The following is an 18943-nucleotide window of genomic DNA, read 5'->3' as shown; positions in this document are numbered from 1 at the left end:
CCCCCCCCCCCCCCCCCGCCCCTCGCACGGATTCAACCGGGCGCGTCCGTCCTCCCATGTATTTGCATACTGCGAAGGAGATCGCTCGCTTGATTTCACACCGGCTCCTTCGATCCTCGAACCGAAATTTAAAGGCGCCCGACCGCCTCGCGGACCGCCCACCAGCGCCGCTTAAAAGCATCATATTTTACGGCCGCCGCTCGATTCCCACCCCTTTTGTTAGCCCCCGGGTGGGCCAAACATTCTGCGAGATTCACTGGACCCTAGACCTTCTTCTAGCTTCGCAGGAAGATACTAGAGCAAGATTGGGAATTTTCTAGGTAAATGCATTTTAGGATGAGCTTTTGAGGACTTTTTGTATAATTCAGCATTCAAAATTGGCGCCATGAGATGTTAAGATGTCAGCATAGAGATATAGATACCTGGACATAACATTAACATGACGTTTGGAATCGTTAGGCATTCAAAATTGGTGCCATGAGATATTAAGATGTCAGTATTGAGATATAGATACCTTGACATAATCTTGACATAACCTTAGATATAGAGGGCTTATTGGTGATTTTTTAAGGTGGCAGCAGTGTCTTAGGGGAATTTTAAGAAGCTATTGATGATAATACTTAAATTGGGTTGCAACTGATTTGGATTTGTTATTAGTTATTTAATTTAGTAATTAATTAGTTAGATAATCTCCTGATAGATAGATGGCTTAGACTCTAAGACACAGTAGGACCTAAAAGACACGTTTCAATTTCAAGATTTTACCTATATCAAGATACTTTTGCAGCGACCGAATAATAATACATTAAAAGACTACAGTAACAAATAATACTAAATAACAAATATTAATTAATAAAACGATATATCCTACACAAGTACCTGCGAACGTCAGTCACCGCACAATTATTAGGTAGGAAACTGAAAAGGGCGTTTTTGTTCAGTCTGTGTTCAGCTGCGGCGCTCGTTTCATAGTTTCTAACCTAAAAGTATTAGGTTAGTAATAAGTGTTCCACGCGACGTTGACACCTAAGGAAGCAAACTTTATTTTCAAGAACACCAGAATCTCTTCCGTCCAATCATTTCAACTCTACAAAATCGGTAAACCGTTCCCCGTAACACACTCCTCGAAACCATACCCCCCGTTCCCGCGTTTTAATCGCCGCGCGTGCGAGAAACAGCAGCCATTAGCGCTTCAATCAATTCCACAAATATATTTCCGGTATAATTACCGACGCGTTCGCCCAATAACGAGCGAGCAGGACGCAATTTGCGCGGCCTCTGGTAAGGTTGTTAAAAGTCCGGCTTCGTTCGAGGACGTTTGCCCGGGAATTAGAGTCCACGGAATCACGTGGCGTCGAAGCCCCGCCCACTCCTCCTTCGCTACTCATTATTTTCTTCTTTTGAAAATATCTCGAGATCTAATAATTTTTTTGCTATAGTACCCTAATCATTTTTTACGCAGAATTAACAGAAGAATCGATATGTGTTAAAAAAATATGCATTCATGTTTAAATAAATTATGCAATTGTTAATTGCACATGCATTAATAAATTAAGAAAAAAATTTAATGGTGTACAGATGTAGTGCTCTTTGAAACAGTTGTCTTTTTCCTTTGGCATTTTTTCGTAAATGCAATAATAACAGAGTTATGAGGAGAAACAGTTGCGTGGATCAGTATCAATAATAAGTCAGACATGTAGTGAAGATTTTATGCATGCTTCATTAATCCCTTCTATTAGAGAAAATTATTAAGTAACAACAAGTGCTAATCGTCGCAGCATGAAAGGAGTAATAAAGGGTTAACAATGCAAAGGGTTAACGCTCTTAGGGGGAGGGGTGGGGATTCTGGGTTATTCTGACAGCAGTGAAATTTTGAAACGCGCTGTATGGAAGGTTATTGATCAAATGATATTCAACTGGAACGAATTAAGACGAGCTGGGGGACAGGGATAGTTGAAGAACGAAAACGGTACGGTGGACGTCGCCGTGGAATCGTATCGACCTTCTTTCGTCTCCCTCCCCCATCATGTAGAGAGGTCAACTCGCTTCGCCAGGGAAAATTCGCCGGTTTCATTCCGGGGTCTAGACTCTCTTGAAGCTCCGCGGTGGTGGTCGCACTCGTATTTTCCTATTTCAATTTTCAAGGGTGGAACATTTGCCCGGGCTAGTTTGAATGCACGGCTCCTCCACGCGCTGCATACGCCCGACACGATTTCTCTATGCAATTCTGCTGCCGCGGCCTATTTCGAACGGCCGCCAACCATCTCGCGAACCATTTTGACCAGTTTTCTGGGATTCCAAATTGATTTAATAATGAGGATGGAATGACAGTTATCAAATAAATAATAGTTTATTAATAAATTGATTGTAGGGTGGTGGGCTGAAATGAGGAAATAACTGTTCTAAATTATTATGGAGAGTTGTTAACCCCTTGCACTATTTCATAGCTACGTTTATTAGTCTTCGTTTATTGCTAATATATTTGTATGACAGGCAGTTATATTTGTTATAATTATTATTATTATATGAGCAATCTTTACTGCAATAATTAAATATGGTTGGAGGCTGGGTAGAATTTAAATTTATATACTTGGATATGTGCTGAACTTAGGGACGTGCTGGAATTTGGTAAATATTAAATATAGATTATTATTAAAGTATTATTAAATTATATACAGGTATTATATACCATGTAAAACTGTTAAAATATATGCAAGTGTTATGGATGCTAGATAATGGATAAGTATTTGCATAATTATTATATTATACTATATTATAATATTATTTCTTATTTTTAATACTGTATTGTACTGTATTGTACTATATTGTATTGCATTATATTGTATTGTATTGTACTGTATTGCATTATATTGTATTGCATTGTATTGTAATGTATTGCATTATATTGTTTTGTACTATATTGTATTGCATTGTATTGTAATGTATTGCATTATATTGTATTGTACTATATTGTATTGAATTGTATTGTACTATATTGTATTGCATTGTATTGGAATGTATTGTACTATATTGTATTGTATTGCATTGTATTGCATTATATTGAATTGTAATGTATTGTATTGCATTATATATTATTATATTATATCATACCATATTATAATATATTATATTATACTGTATCATAGTATATCACTATACTTATTATATTCTACTATATTATACTATATCATTATACAAAACTCTTTTAAGTACTACACTTAAACAGGCCCTAACCTCAAACAAGTCAAAGTCACGGACACGTGCTAAAAGCGAAAAGAAACCTAACTCAGGTATTATTTGACAGATGCATGTTGCAGTGGAATGTCAAATTCAGTGTGGAATGGGATGTGTATGTTTGTGTTTGTATATGTGTGTGGAGCGTTTCCCCGATCGACGTCCATCAACGAGGAAACGTTTGAAAGGCTGAAAGCAGCAGAAACGAGGCGGAAGGGTGGAAAGTGGCTAACTTTTTGGGTTGGACCCTTACAGAGAGGATGACGGCCGTGGTATAAGAAATAATAAACGAGACCATTAAGTCCGTGAATTTTCTTGGTCCACGAGGGCGGAAGAGAACGAGGCGAAAGAGCAAACGCCCCTGAGCTTGCAGTCTTTACATCTCGTGGTCTTTATATTTTCATACTGACCCCTTCTCTTACCACCCCCTATCTCCCTTTCTCCAACTTTTTACATTTTTCTTCCTCTTTTTCTTTATCCCTAATTTTTTACGTCTTTTTCCCTCTTGCTCTTCTCTCTCACTCTTCTCTCTCTTCTCTCTCTCGCTCTCTCCGTTCCACTCTCAATATTTCCTCTCCCTCTTTCTTTCACTCTTTCTAATCTCACCTTCCTTCTACAGGTTTTGTCTTCACGTGTTGCAACAGAGACGATACTATCTATACTTTGTGCTTACTATACTGTACCATACTAGTCGAAGCATACTATAGATCAGAGTTGAGCATGATCGAATAAATTTTATAAAATCCTAACATTATCATATGGTATTTTTAATAAATTATTTAATCAGTTCTATGAACAATTGAAACGAAATTTCAAAATTCAATTTTCCTATACAGTTCATAAAATAAAAATAATACGACTGTATTTTTCAATATTTTAAATATAATTCTATTTTATTTTCTTTAGCTACAACCGAACAATTTCTCTATTTTTATTAATTTACACAGCGTTTTATATTATATAAATAAATATAATAAGAATGTGTTTCCCAAGTTGCGCTACGGTGACCGTGTAAAGTCGAACTCGTATAAAATATGGAGCAGCAGATCGTCCACCGCGTTCCACGCCAATGGGATTTGATTTTGGTGGCCGGGCCAAAGGAGGCAGCGAGCCGGTAAAGGCCGTAGATTATCAATGATCGGACAATGGCTGCGAGAAAGAGAAATCAATTTGCGATTTAGCGGGGCACGTGCGCTTCGAAAGCGCATTCTACGGTGTATGTGTCACGTGCGACGGACGTACCGAGGCCGGTCCCGTATAGGGTGCCTGTTCAACCTTGAACCGAAGGGAAAAGACGGCGTCGAAGTGAAGGGTGGACATAGTTCTTCCCCGAGTCATGCACCGGAAAAAAATCATCGTGAACGGGCGAGAGATTGGAGAGACGGTGAGCGAGATAGAGAGAGGGGGGGGGAGAGAATAGTTACTGAATGAGAGAAAAGATAATGAAAGAGAGAAACAACTAGAGAGGCAAAATAGTGAGTCAATTAGTGAGTCAATTACGCGAGTGATAGAGCAGAACAGAAAAAAGAGAGAGGCAAAACAGTGAGTCAATTAGTGAGTGATAGAAAGAAAGACATAGGAGAGAGAACAGTGAGTGACTCAGTAAGAAAGAGGGGGTGGCGCGGAGAAATATCCATTCAGAGAATAAGGTAGAGAGATGAAACGTTGAGTGAGTCATTGAGAGAGAACATATTGAGTGTGTCAATGAGAGAACAAAATATTGAATCTGTAAGGGAGAGAAAATATTGAGTGAGTCAATGAGAGAGAAAATATTATGTATAAGAGAGAGAAAATATTGAATAAGAAAAAAAAGAGAAGAATATTGAATTCTTAATTAAAAAAAGACTGAAAATATTGAGTCACCGCGAGAGAGAAAAAAAGAAGGGAAGGATCGTCGCGCGCCCTAGATCTCCGATTTGCTGAGCGAACGATCCAGCGCACACGATCTTGGCCTGGTTTATTCTCGCGCACTGTTACACGACGGGGATCTTCCGTCCCTCGACCTCGTTTGATCTTCAGAAAACTTCATAGTCCAATAAATGCCGTGCGAAAAATCTTCACAGCCCGCGATTTTCGCGATGCGGATTAGCCGTTAACCAAATAGACCGTGAACTATTTTAATCGATGATATACTCTCTTTACGTAGCTTTCTTTTTATGGTAAAATACTTCATCCATGTTGATGACGTCGTTTATAAGGTGCGCGGGTTTAAAGTTCGGAGCTAATTGAATATAATTGTATATAATTGTTATTTTATAATTTATAATTAATAAAATATCAATAATATAAGATCTTTGATTTCAGACCAAACCTAAATCTAACCTAATATCAACCCATATCCAACCAAAATCTAACTCCTCATCTAACTCAATAAAACAATAAAAATTCAATAATTTCCTAAAATTAATCTAGATTTTGTCCATATCTAACCAAAACCTAATTCCTCGTCTAACCCAAAATAAAATAATACAGATTAATAATCTTTTTCTCCAACCCTAATCCAGACTCGACAAAAATAAAATGATACAAATAAAAATACTAAAAATACAATATCACGTGTCCGAGGTAAATGAATAATTGTAACATACGACTGCATTATACAGCGCGCATTAGGATTCAAAGTCCGCGGGTAAAAGAGCAATCGGGTCGCAGCTTTGACCTTTCGGTTTCCGGTTCCGCGAATTGAATTCGCCGGCGCGGCAACAAAAACCCCATCGCGAAATAATCTCGGCGAGATCCGGCAGGCACCGGTGTGTGTGGCACGCCGAGTGAATCGGCGAAACAGTTTTGCCCCACCCCGGTGGGTTGGAGGGGAGGGGAGGAGGAGAAGCACTTTGGAAGTATACTTTTCGGGTGCAACGGGTTGGCAGACAGTCTTCAGAAATTTACGTTTGTTTGGCCCCGCGTCTCTCGCGTGGTCCTCGATACGCGGCGTGCTCCGTAATCGTTTGATCGCCGCTTGATACGGAAAGGAATCTCTTTATTCCCTGTGAAAACACCGTTTCAACGGTTCCATTGACATTGTAATCTGGATGGAACGAGGGGTCCAAGGAATGCGGAGGGTCCCTCTCTCTCTTTTTCTCTTTCTCTCGTTCTAATTTCCTCCCTTTCGCTCGCTCTATTTTTCTCCCTTTCTCTCGTACTATATTTCTCTCCTTATCCCTTACTCTTTTTCTCTCTGTCTCTCGTTCTTTTTTTCTCTCTGTCTCCCGTTCAATTTTTTTCTCTGTCTCTCATTCTATTTTTCTCTCTGTTTCTCGTTCGATTTTTCTCTCTGCCTCTCGTTCTATTTTTCTCTCCCTCCCTCTTCCTCTTTCTCTCTTTCTTTCACTCCCTTTCTCTGGTTCAACGCAGGCATTTGATTTCAATTCGCGTTCACTCGATTCCCCTGTCCATGCCGCGCCGCACGGGTCTGCAAACAAACCATGTGCAGATTACACGCCGGAATATTTTTACAAATTTACGAAGTCCGCCGAGGTCTGGAGCCTCCTCCGTCGCTCTTTTGGCGCGCTTGGACGTGAGAGCGAGGTGGAATCGAATGTGACGAGTTGGGTAGAGGGACAGAGAGAGAGAGAGAGAGAGAGAGAAAGAGGAGGAGAGTGAAAGAATATATCAAGTGAGTTAATCAGAGAAGACGGAAATATTGAGTTAATGACTTAGAGAGAGCAGAAGAGTAGGAGAACGAGAAAAAGTATTGAGTAAAAGGGAGAGTAGATATGGAGAATATATTGAGTGCGTATATAAGAGAGGAGGAAAGAGAGAAAGAGAGAGAAATATTGAGCGAGTCAATGAGAGACTCATTGTCTCAGACTTAGTCAGTAAGTGAGAGAGGAAAAGAAGGGAGAGTGAGTGAATACATTAAGTGAGTAAATGAGAGAGAAAGAAAATATTGAGTCAACGAGAGACAGACAATATTGAGTGAGTCAATAAGACTGAGAAAATATTAAGTCAAGAAGAGTGAGAAAATATTGAGTGAGTCAGTGTGAGATTGAATATTGTATATAAGAGAGACAAACTATTGAGTGTGTGAGTTAAAGAGAAAATATTCAGCAAGAGAGTGAGAGAGAGAGGGAGAGAGAAAGAATATATTGAGTCAGTGTTAAGTAAAAGAGAGAGAGAGGATGGTAGAGAATATATTGAGTCAGTATATGAGAGGAGGAGAGAAATATTGAGTCAAAGTATAGTATCATCCCTATCACAACACATAAAGACAGAACAGTAGAAAATAAGGTTATGTTACACTACCAAAATATATTCCTCATCCAGTCATATATTTTGTCGACAAGTTACATAACCCTACTTTACGAACCTAACCTCTCCGCGGCTTTCTAGGCGATCGGCAAAGCGCAGCCCTTTGTAGATGGCAATTTAGCTTAGCCAGTATTTGCTGAAGAATTTTTCGCGAGAAAGGACGACTTAAACGGCCCATAATTTCGGATAAGATCAACAAGTGCAGCGAGCGAAATAAATCGAGCGGAGCGAGAGGAGCCAACACCTCGAGCATCGTTTGGACCACAGTTTCCGCCCCCGCGGCCTGTTTTAACGAGCGATTTGCCCGCCGAGAGAGAGAGAGAGAGAGAAAAGAAAAAAAAAAGAAGAAGAGAGGAGAGCCCAAGCAGAGAGCCGCGCGTCGTCGTCCTCTTTCATCCCTCCGACGGACGTCAACGATTTATTCGCGGCTCAAAGAGTTCCTCGGGGTTCCTTCGGCGAACGCTGAAAGGATCCATTGTCAGGGGGGAGGGGGATAGACTTCCCCATGGAATTGCGGGCGGAACCGCGAAACCGATGATTCCGCGGCGCTGTTGGCGCCGCCCGGAATTTTCTTAGCCGGTTACCATGGAAATGCCGGCTTAGGCGGGCGCATCGCGCCGCTGCCTTTCGATTTAATCTTTCAACTTGAGGAGTATTGACAAGAACCGCCCGGAATTACCATGGGATATCAAAAAGCGCGGTGAGCAAAGCGCCGCGCGCTATGTCGATCGCCAGATAATACGGCGTTCCTCTCTCTCTCTTTCCCCCTCTCTCCCTTTTCCTGTCTTTCTCTCTGTCTCTCTGTTTCTTACTCAATATTTTCTCTCGCACTCTCTCTTTTTCTCTTTCTTACTCATTGACTCAATATTTCTGTCTCTCTCTCATATACTCACTCAATATTTCCTCTACACCTCTCTCTCCCTTTTACTCAATACTTTTTCTCGCTCTCCTACTCCTTTGCTATTTCTAAGTAGTTAACTCAATATTTTCTTCTTCTCTTATTAACTCACTTGATATATTCTTTCACTCTCCTTCTTTTTCTGTCTCACTCACTGACCCAATATTTCTCTCCTCCTCTCATATACTGACTCAATATTTCTCTCTCACTCTCATATACTGACTCAATATATTCTCTATCTCTCTCTCTCTCTCTTTTTTACTCAACACTAATTCAATATTTCTCTCTCTCACTCCCATATACTTTCTCTCACTCACTGATTCAATGTTTCTCTCCCTTTCTCATATACTGACTCAATATATTCTCTCTCTCTCTCTCTCTCTCTCTCTCACTTAATTTTTTCTCTCTCTCTCACTGACTCTATATTTTCTTTCTCTCTCACTCAGTCACACAATATTTTCTCTGTCTCACACACACACACCCTCTATTTATAGCAAGTTTTATACGACGAAAATTTAACTTTTCCATCATTAACTGTGTTATAAAGAATTTATTAAAAATTGAAAAATCTCGATTTAATTAACCTGCACATTATATTCGATCTTTTCCTAAATCCCAGAACAATACATAAGCGTCTCTATTATATTTAAGATAAGCTTGACAAAATCTACGAAAAATTATGCATAACACTATATACAAAAAATCGAACTATATACAAAATTATGTAAATCACAATTTCGTGTCACTATTCTAACTTTACCATAAACTTTAAACTTTAAAAACTATCCGCAAGTCACCCTCTCAATTTTTCCCTTATTCTACAACACTTCAGCTTTAACCTCAAAAATATAGCACCTACTGTACCACATTTCTGTCAACAGTACTTTAATTTTTCAGACAACGTAGTCCTTTGATCGCACCGAGTGTTGACGACGTCTTCTAAAGCGTGACAACGTGGCAACAGCGCAGATAATAACGCGACAGCTATCCATCTAGCGGCGAGCATCAGAGTTAACAATATTTAAAGCATCAGCCGTCACAGTGTTGGATTATCTAATTAACTTCATTTATCGTCCACGGTTGGCTGGAAAAATTAACACGTTTCAGCATTCTGTTGCGACGCGGTTTTATATTTTATTAGAAACCGGATGAGCCGCCGGGTGGAGCACCTCCGTTCCTAATCAACGATTTAAATGTTTGTCTTCTCTGCCGCTTTGAACCCCCCCCCCCCCCCCGCCCCTGCTATTTCGTTACGTTTTCAATGCGCCGCGTGCACGCTCGACACGGCATTCAAACGGCCGTGGCTGTTCATACTAATTGATTTCAAACACCAACACTGTGTTTGCTTGTTATTGGCCTGGCGCATTTCTTGCGGAATAGTTAATGCACTATTCGCCGCGCACAACGCCGCCGCTTGTTATGGGGGGGAGGTCTGCCCGGACGGTATTAACGTCGCACCGCTGATGAGTAGCCTAATTATCATGTCATCGAAATACGATTGTTTAGACGGGGCCGACCTGGAAATTAATTTTCGAACGGGAGTGTCCAGGCTCCAGTTACAAAACTCGACCGTCCTTCGCCGCGATTCTACGCCGCGCACGGTTCATCGGGCCTGCATTGTTTGCCTGGCCGGGTAAACAAAGTTGTTGGTAATAGTTATGGTGCCATCTGATTGGAGGAAACAACAATCGATCCGAGGAATTGATTTTTTAATCGGAAAATTCGCTAATGAGTATCGAAGCTTAGTAGAAGAAATTTATTTATAATTTTTGAGTCGCGAAAAATGAGTCCTTTTGCAAAATAAAAAATTTAGGTTATAGAGTTAACTTTCAAGAGTTAAATAAAAAAAGAATCAACGGGATTGGTCGAGTAGTTGCCGAGATATAAAATCATGAATGCGACCTGGTTACGCGAAAATCGAAGATTCGCCTCGTGGCGTAGAATTTGTTTGCAATTTTCCATTGGTGAAAATCGAGTGCTTTTGTAAAATAGAAAATTTAGGCGATAAAGTGGACTTTCTATATTGAAATGGAAAAAGGATCAACCGGATTGGACGAGTGGTTGCCGAGATATATAATCATGAATGCGACCTGGTTACGGTGAAAATCGAAGATTTACCTTGTAGGCGAGAATTCGTTCGTGACTTTCTAGATCAACAAGTTAATGTTTCTGGAAAAAAGAAAAATGTACGTGATAGAATACACTTTGCAAATTAAAAAATAAAAATTAATTAATTATGCCTACTTTATTAAGGAATCAAATACGGATAACTTTAATGATGTATATTCAACGAATATTTTCGAAAACAATAATATATAATGCTTCGAAAAACAATAAACTATATAATGTTTCAAAAATAAATTTTGATCGAAGCCTGTGCATACAATGACTGAGGAGAATGATTCCTGACGCAATTTCAAGCAACTTTCTCCTTTGCGAAAATGTCGAGAGAGGTTCCGTTATCGAGTTATTATTGAAAAACCCAGACCAATCACAGTGCGAGGACTACTGACGCTCCGGTCCGCCATAGCCGCTAGCGCGCGCAGTGTCCACCGCGCCGAGTCCTCCCAGTCGCACTCACTCTCCGATTGGTCCACGTTTCTCGTTGATAATTCGTGAACGAAGCCACGCAGAACATTTTCGAAAAGGAGAAACTTGCTTCAAATGATCCCAGGAACCAGCCTTATGAAGGGCTTGTCAAATTTCAAAAAAGTAATACCCGCTCCAAATTCATAGCAATTAATACACTCCCACGGTATCCCTTGCATCCCGGCGTGCTCCATTACGAAGCATAACAGTCACGGATTGTGTACATGGTAATCAACAATAAAAAACGAGAATAGGCAACACGAAGCGTAAAATATTTTTAATATTTAAATTACGAAGCGTCGTAAAATCGAGCGTTCCGTTCTCCAATGAGAGAAACGGACGCGTCGGTAAATTGCGCACGCGTCGATCGGCTGAAATTACATTTTTTTCCCCCGGTAGCAAATTAACATTTCATCGTTCGCCGTTGTATTTTTCCCCGATGATAATTGCCGCATCGCGCGTCGGGAGGGCGGGCGTTTTCTAGTGTTAATTTAATTAATCGAGGCGCTGCCCCACCTGAACGGTAGGGGAGAGGGGAGGGGAGGCTCTCTCGTTTAATATAGGTATCCGCGGGCCAATCGATTGGTCCTTCTTTTTCGGGGGCGAGCCGACGAATAGGACCACCCTGAATCATCACCGAACAACGGCGACCGCGGGGCCCTCTGGATATAATTATTACCACCTGCAGTATCGGTCTCGCTTGTTATGTATTCATTCACGAGCGGCCCGCTCCCTCCTCCTCCCCTCTCCCCACTATGTAACGCAATACTGTATTGTCGATATTGTTCGCCGCGTGCAATTAACGTAATATATTACACGCTGTTCGAGGGCTATAGATCGATTTCGCTCGCGGAATTCCCGTTCCTCCACCACCTCCACATCCTCCTGCTATACCTCGTGCTCCTCCCCCCTCTTCTCGCCGTCCCCTCTTTTTGCTGCCGGCCAAACTGGAAAAGTCCTCCCCCGGCGATGAAATACGGAACGGTGTACCGTGTCCCGAATTTCGGCCGGCAATAAACGTCGGAATTAAACGATGATAATGTAACGCAACAATCGGGGCGGTTCGTGTATTTGTGGGTTGCTGAGACTGAGACTGAGATAGGGATAGGGAGACCGAGGCTGAGAATAAGAGAAAGAGTTGAGGCGAAAAGAATGTGACTGAAGAAGGAAGAATAAAACTGAGATAAACGGGACTGAGAGTGAGGCAAAAAGGACTGAGACTTAGGTTGAGAAGAGGCTGGAACTGAGGCTGAGATTCTGACAAAGAGTTCAGGCAAAAAAGCTGTGGAGAGGAAACCGAGACTGAAGTAGGAAGAATGACACTGAGACAAACAGGACTGAGAGTGAGGCAAAGAAGACTGATACTGTGGCAAAGATGCTGAGACTGGTGCAAAAGGATTGAAACTGAGGTTGGGTCTAAGGCTGAAAACTGAGTCAAAGAACTGAGACGAAGATACTGAGAGGAAGAGGCCAAGATTGAAGCAGGAAGATTATAACTGAGACAAAGAAGACTGAGGCTGAGAAGAGGTTGGAACTGAGGCTGAGATTGTGACAAAGAGGCTGAGATTGAGGTAAAATGACTAAGGCTGTAACTGAGACTAATTCAAAGAGGCCTGAGATTAAGACAAAAATATTGAGGCCGAGACTGGGTCTAAGGCTAGGAATGAAACAAAAAGCTGAGGCAAGACGAACCAAAACGAAAATAGAAAAGCTACGACTGAGATAAAGAGGACCCAGATTGATGCAAAGACACTGAGACTCAGGCAAAGATTCTGCGGCTCAGGCAAAACAATTGAGGCTGAGAGAAAGATCTGAGGCAAAGATGCTGACACGAAGAGACCAAGACTGAATTACAAAGACTAAGACTGGAACAAAGAAGACTGAGATTAAGACAAAGAATACCGATACTGAGACAAAGAGACTGAGACTGAAGCAAAGGAATTGAGGCTGAGGCTGGATCTAAGGCTGAGACTGGGGTAAGGAGTTAAGGCAAAGAAACTAAGACAAAGAGACTGAGACTGAAGCAGAAAGTCTAAGATTGAGACAAAGAGGACTGGGAGTGAGGCAAAGATACTGAGACTGATACAAAGAGGACTAAGATTTAGACAAAGAGTCTGAGAGTGAGCTAAAATGGCTGAGACTGAAACAAAAAGCTACGGCAAAGATTCTGGTAGGATGAGACCAAGACTAAAGTAGAAAGATTACAACTGAGACAAAGAGGACTGAGGCTGAGACAAATAGGCTGAGACTGAGGCAGAAGAAGGGTTGAGCCTCAGACTGTGTCTAAGGCTGAGATGTTGATACGAAGAAACTAAGGCTAAAGCAGAGAGACTAAGATTGAAACAAAGATGCTGAGACAAATGAGACTGGGACAACTGAAACTGAGACAAAGTAACTGAGACTTAGGCAAAGAGACCACGACTAAAACAAAGAGGCTAAGACAAAGTCTCTGAGACTCAAAGGAACTGACAAATTGAAACTGAGACTAATACACAAACGTTTCCAAACATAACGCGACGATTTTAATAATATTTTACTGAAACAAAGTTCGTTAAAAAAATATTTGCCACGATCCCATAGCCAGACGATATGAAAAATCCGACCCCTGCTCTGAAAATCGCGGATAATAATCGCTCGCTATTTTTTTTATAAATATCTGGAGAATTAGCAAGCGTAGAACAATGAAATTTTTGTTTAAAACTCGCGTTTTCGATCGGCAAATTTAATCTCTGGAAAAACGTACGTAATCTCTGGAAAAAAAGGAAAAAATGATTCGTCGATACAATATTTGACGAATAAATATATGCTTTTAAAATTTTTCTTATTAATCGTTTATCCACTTTTCATGTCGAATTTTCACGTGACGGACATTTCGCGTGTTTTTCAAAATATTTTTTCATTATCGTCCGGTTTAACGACACGATTTGTATTAACTTGTTACGTTTGACCGTTTAACGTTGTTAAACGATATTTTTTGGCGCCCCGTTCCTTAACTCTTTCCCCACGAAGCGCGTTATTGAGTAGCTGACGCTAAATGGAGGTATGGAAAAATATATATATTAAGAAAAATGGTAATTTAGTTATGAAAAACTTTATTTGCACAAAATTTTTTTAAATCAATTTTTTAATTTTTTAAATCTCTCTCGGAGCGAAAGGGTTAGCCCTTTGCACTCAAAGCCATTTTCACTGTAAATACTTGTAGCGACCGTTCGTTTACGGTTACCAGCGGTGCAATTGTAATCGATCCGTTCGAGAGGTGACGATCGGCAAGCGATCTTCTTCTGGTCGTCGCCGAGGCGTTTCCCTCTCTTGCTTCGGCGTCACTCTTGGTGTATAGACGTCTCGCGTGTACGCTCCGCATTAAAATAAATTCCGTGTCGATAAATCGAGTGTGGTAGAAAGAATAATTATTTATTCCCGTAATCCACCTCAACTGGTGACCCCCGACGTGATTCTAAATAGCAAATCGACGCGGAGTGTTTCACTGCGTAAGTGCGAACTCTTTCTTTAAGCCAAGCCGTTTTTCTTTTCTTTTCGTTACGCAAATGATTGCGACGGTAAACGCTCCGGAACGCATTGGAATGCGCGTCCCTGAGTTCGATCTAGCAGACCCAGAACTCTGGTTTTGTATCGTAGAAAGAGAGGTTTTGTCACGGCCGGTATTACGACCGATGCCGCCAAAGTAAACTTTATCGCGAGTGCGCTCAGTGCCCAAGTGAGAGCAGAAGTGCGGGACGTGTTGCTGGCTCCACCGGGAACCGATACATACAACACGTTGAAGAATGAGCTCATACGGCGATTGAGTTCTTCGCAGGAGCAGAGGGCGAGACGACTACTAGAACGGGAAGAGATCGGCGATCGCAAGCCGTCGCAATTTTTAAGACATTTGCAAACCCTCGCCGGCGGCTGTATCGCTGAGTCGCTTATGCGAACGCTATGGCTAGGGCGTTTACCAAAACACGCGCAAGCCATTTTAGCGACGCAGAAGGACACCCCGTTAGCGCAAGTAGCCGATCTGGCGGACGCTATCATGGACACCATACAAAGCCGCCTAGCAATATCGGAAGCGGCCAACGCCCACCCGAATATCTTCCCCGCTGCTGGACCATCAGCGACCGACTCAATGACGGAGCGAATGATGCAGCTCATGATATCGCTTCAAGAACAGAGTTACGCGCCTCACGAGAAGAGTCGAGGTCTTCCCGACGATACCGCGGTCGTCATCATTCGCGAAGTACCTCACGGAGACGTTTACCGAACAGAATGCACGCTCCAAACGGTGTCTGCTGGTACCACGATAAATTCAAGGCGAGAGCGCATCGATGTATCGGACCCTGCACGTTCCAGGGAAACGCCGAGGGCAGTCGCTAGAGACGGCCAGCGACGCAAGCCCGAAGTTATGCCGTCTGTTCGTAGTGGATCGAATTACAAATACGCAATTTTTGGTCGACACTGGCGCCGACCTTTGCGTTTTTCCTCGAGCAGCAGTTAGCGGACCATGCTCGAGGCAGATTACGAGCTCTCCGCTGCCAACGGCACGACGATCGGCACATATGGGACAAAAACCATAACCTTGAATTTCGGCCTTCGACGGGATTTCACTTGGCGATTCGTGATAGCCGACGTCTCAAAGCCGATAATAGGAGCTGATTTCCTCGCGCACTTCGGATTGCTGGTCGACGTGCGAAACAAATGTCTCATAGACGAGACCACAACACTATCAATCAAGGGAGCGTCCGTAAAAGGAGAACCGGGCCAAATCAAAATTTTGCAAGGAGAGTCCCAATTCCATAGACTCCTCCGAGGGTTCCCGGAAATTATAAAACCTGGAGGAACACCGGTGGCGGTACGCCACAACACCCTCCACTATATTAAGACGACACCGGGACCACCAATTGCCGCCAAACCACGACGCCTAGCTCCGGACCGCCTCCAGATCGCCAGGAAGGAGTTCGAAACCATGATGCGCCTAGGGATTGCGCGTCCATCGCAGAGTTCCTGGTCATCTCCACTCCACATGGTACCGAAGAAGGACAGCAACGACTGGAGACCATGCGGCGACTACAGAGCCCTTAACGCCAGGACCATCCCGGACCGGTACCCGGTTCGGCATATTCAGGACTTCACCCAGGCGTTGTACGGGAAAAAGGTATTTAGCACCCTTGATCTCGCCCGGGCGTATCACCAGATACCGGTGGCCGCAGACGATATCTCTAAGACGGCAATTACCACCCCGTTCGGTCTTTTCGAGTTCCCTCTCATGTCCTTTGGCCTCCGTAACACGGCACAAACGTTCCAAAGATTTATCGATGGGGTTCTCCGGGGGTTGGATTTTTGTTTCGCGTACATAGACGACGTATTAATAGCATCGGAATCCGAGGCGGAGCACCTGACACATTTAGAAACTATATTCGAAAGATTTCAAAAACACGGTATTATCATTAACCCAACCAAATGTATTTTCGCCCAGAAAGAAGTAAAATTTCTCGGGTTTTCCATAACCGATGCCGGCTCGCGCCCCTTAGTTGAAAAAGTCGAAGCGATATCAAAATTTTCTTTACCAGAAACCGCCAAACAGTTGCGTCGTTTCTTGGGTATGCTAAACTTTTACCGACGTTTTATACCCAAGGCGGCCGAAACTCAGTCCCCACTCAACGAACTATTAAAAGAAAACGTTAAGGGAAACACAAAAATTAATTGGTCAGAAAAGGCTCGCGACGCTTTTCGGCGTAGCAAAGACAGTTTAGTGCAGGCCACCCTGCTTGTTCACCCGCGGCTAAACGCCGAACTGTCCCTTACCTGCGACGCCTCGGATACAATGTTAGGCGCCGCGCTACATCAGCGCGACGGGGATACTTGGGAGCCGCTAGCCTTTTACTCGACAAAATTATCGCCGACACAACGGAATTATTCGGCATTTGACCGCGAGTTGCTTGCTATCTACGAAGCAATCAAACATTTCAGGCACATGGTAGAAGGAAGAAATTTTTCCATTTTCACAAACCGCTCATTTTTGCTTTCAACGCGAAACAAGATAAACATACTCCCAGACAAATCAGACAGTTAAATTTTATAAGTCAATTTTCGACCTCAATTCGCGGATACCTTGTCGAGAATCGAGACAGTTGAATTTATCGATTACGAGGAACTTGCGGCGGCCCAAGCAGCTGATGTAGAGCTGCAACATTATATTGCCAACAACCAAAGTCTCGCGCTCAAGAAAATCCAGATCCCCGGTACAGCCACATCGGTATACTGCGATGTGTCCACCTCATCGCCGCGCCCCTTTTTGCCGGAAACTTTTAGAAAAACCGCGTTTAACGCCCTGCATAACCTAGCCCATCCTGGGATTAAGGCGACGGTCAAAATCGTGACGCAACGCTACGTTTGGCCGTCCGTTAAATCCGATTGCAAGAACTGGGCACGCGGGTGTGTACAATGTCAGCGCGGTAAAATAACGCGGCACGTCGCGGCCCCTCACGGAACATTCCCACTACCTTCGGCGAGGTTTGAACACGTTCATATACAGTGGGTCAAAAAAGTATTCGTACACCTAGTCTTTTTGCAATAACTTTACACAAACAAATGGTAGACAAACAAAAACTATTTCGATTAATAGTATACTATGTACAAAGATAATGTGCAAATGAAGAATTTGTAATAACGCATAACAACAAAGTAATGCAAGAAATACAAGAATTTGAGAACCAAAAAAGTATTCGTACACTTACAATTGGACTGCTAAATTTTAAGAAGCACACATGTATTCTAGCAATACTGGCCAAAACGTAAACAACTGTTTGTTTACATAGTAGCATTGGCCTGTAATGTGTCTCTAGTGCATCTTTGAACTCGGTACAAGCATCATGACAGCGAAGAAAAGTGAAATACCAATATCGGTGCGAGATCGTGTTATTTTCCTTCGAAAACGTGGGGAAAGTTATAGAAAAATTGGTAAAGAACTGAATTTATGTTTTACAACAGTGCAGAGCATTGTTAAGAAATATGAGAGAACGAAAACCACAGAAAATAAGCCAAGAACAGGTCGGCCAAGGATACTCACAGTTAGAGAGCGTCGGAGTATAATTAAAGAGGCTACAAAAAATCCATTTGTAAGTGCTCAAACATTATCCAACGATATCGCGTCAACTTCAGGGAAGATTGTGTGCTCTCAAACCGTACGAAATATTTTGCACTCTGCTGAAATATATGGCAGAGCCGCAAGAAAAAAACCATATATTAATAATATAAATAGAGAAAAGCGTCTAGGTTTCGCTAAAACGTACGTAAATAAACCGATTGAATTTTGGAAACGTGTTATCTTCTCAGATGAGTCCAAATTTAACATTTTTGGGTCAGATGGGAACAGATTTGTTTGGAGGAAACCTAATACTGAGCTTCAACAAAAGAATATTAGACCAACTGTGAAACACGGCGGAGGAAACGTAATGATATGGGGCTGTATGGCGTACAGTGGTGTTGGAAACATTACATTTATCGATGGGATAATGAATGCCAAAAAGTATATCGAGGTGTTGCGGGACAATTTAGAAGAAAGTGCAACTAAATTGGGCCTGACTGGAAATTACCACTTCCAGCAAGACAACGACCCAAAACATACAGCAATAAAAACACGAGAATGGATACTATACAATGTCCCCAAACAATTAATTACACCACCACAGTCCCCGGATATTAATCCAATAGAGAATTTATGGCACCTGTTGGATATAGAAGTAAGAAAAAGAAAAATATCTAACAAATCGGACCTACAAAGAGTAATTTTAGAAGAGTGGCAAAAAATATCAATAGAAACAACTCAAAAACTGGTGGAATCTATGCCAAGAAGACTGGAGGCCATTATTGAAGCTAAAGGAATGCACACAAAATATTAATTGCAATAGAGTACTGCAATAATCATAAGCTTTCAATTATAACTGAAAGTGTACGAATACTTTTTTGGTTCTCAAA

General features: G+C 42.1%; 1 protein-coding gene across 1 annotated transcript in view; it reads right to left on the bottom strand.

The window, feature by feature from the left end:
- LOC144477173 (uncharacterized) overlaps positions 1-10552 on the bottom strand; it is a 390171-nt gene extending 379619 nt beyond the window's left edge. Inside the window, exon 1 of the mRNA XM_078194663.1 lies at positions 10502-10552. The gene's annotated coding sequence lies outside the window, so the exon portion shown is untranslated. The remainder of the gene's footprint in view (positions 1-10501) is intronic.
- Between the last annotated feature and the right edge of the window lie 8391 nt (positions 10553-18943).

The sequence above is a fragment of the Augochlora pura genome, chromosome 11 (genome assembly GCF_028453695.1).
Source record: "Augochlora pura isolate Apur16 chromosome 11, APUR_v2.2.1, whole genome shotgun sequence".
In the NCBI taxonomy this organism is placed as follows: Eukaryota; Metazoa; Arthropoda; class Insecta; order Hymenoptera; family Halictidae; genus Augochlora; species Augochlora pura.
Note: the sequence above shows the minus strand (reverse complement) of the source record. Positions and strands in the feature narration are given on the sequence as shown.